We start from the raw sequence: 1505 nt of genomic DNA on the forward strand, positions 1-1505 counted from the left end.
ATCTGCGAGATGGATATGGGGTATAAGTTCTCCCCTCCAAAATCTGACACACCATTTTGTTGGTAAAGAAGCAAACAGCACCCGGCCCAGACATGGTCAGACCTGAACATCAGAAGAACCTGCCACCAGTGCTCATCAATACACTGGCTTGGATCTTCACATGCTACCAGTCTGAATGCAAGGTTCCTTCCCAGTGGAAAACCAGCAGGACTGTACTACTGTACAAGAAGGGAGACATCCATGACATTGGCAACTATCTCTCGATCTGCCTGTTGTCTGTTGTCTACAAGTTGTTCACTCGAGTCATCCTAAATAGGATTGGCAGAACACTAGATGAAGGAAAATCATGCAAGCAAGCTGGGTTCCGCAAAGGATTCAGCATGATTGACCATATCCACACAATAACCAAGCTCACTGAGGTTTCTCGGGAGTTCAAGATGCCACTCTGTCTAACGTTCATTGATTTAAAGAAGGCCTTTGATTCTGTTGAGACAGAAGCGCTCATCGAGGCCCTAGCCAAACAAGGTGTTCAACGTCAATACATCAGGTCCTCTGTGAGCTGTATTGCGGGATCACTACCAGGATCTCACCATTCTACAGGGAGGTGACCATTGACGTAAAGAGAGGGGTTTGGCAGCGTGATACCATTTCACCAAAACTCTTCAGTGCCACCCTTGAGAACGTCATGCAACGAATGGAATGGGGAGGAATTGGAGTGAAAATAGACTGTCAGCAACTATACCACTTCCACTTCACTGATGACTTGTTCTTATAACACCAAACATCAGTCAAGTAGCACCAATGCTGGCCGACCTCGACCATGAGTGTGGAAATGTCAGACTACAGTTGCATCTCACGAAGACAATGTGTATGAGAAACGGTCTTGTTCCTGACGTTTCATTCACTCTCAACCAGATGAACATCTCTGAATGCAACAGTTATGTGTACCTAGGTCGCTAAGTCAACATGATGAATAACCTGGCACCTGAGTTGCACAGTAGGAAGAGAGTGGTCTGGAACGCCTTCAAGAGCATCGAAGAAATAACTAAGAGGATGAAGAACTTCCAACTCGAGCACATCTCTTCAATTCCACTCTTCTTCCTGCATTAACATACGCCTTTAGAGACCTGGGCCCTATGAAAACAGGATGAGAACGTTATTCGGGTCTCTCAAAGAGCAATCGAAGAGTTATGCTTGGAGTATCACGCTTCACTCAAATGAGAGAAAGAATCCAGTTTGGACCTCCATCGATGGTCAAGAATTAGGGACACTGTCTCATTTGCCAAGTTGTTGAAAATTAGATAAGATGGACATGTAATGAGATTTGGAGGTGACTGCTGGACTAGATCCATTACCGACTGAATTCCACAGGACATCAAAAGATCTTGTGGCCGCCCACCTATGAGATGGTCAGACTTCTTCATCAAGATCTTGAACGATCGGTTTGAGGCTCTTTGTGTTCCTAGAATTAGCAGATGCCATTGGGCTACATTAGTGTGTGACAG

Source organism: Sorex fumeus, unplaced genomic scaffold, assembly GCF_029834395.1.
Source record: "Sorex fumeus unplaced genomic scaffold, SorFum_2.1 ptg000008l, whole genome shotgun sequence".
Lineage (NCBI taxonomy): Eukaryota > Metazoa > Chordata > Mammalia > Eulipotyphla > Soricidae > Sorex > Sorex fumeus.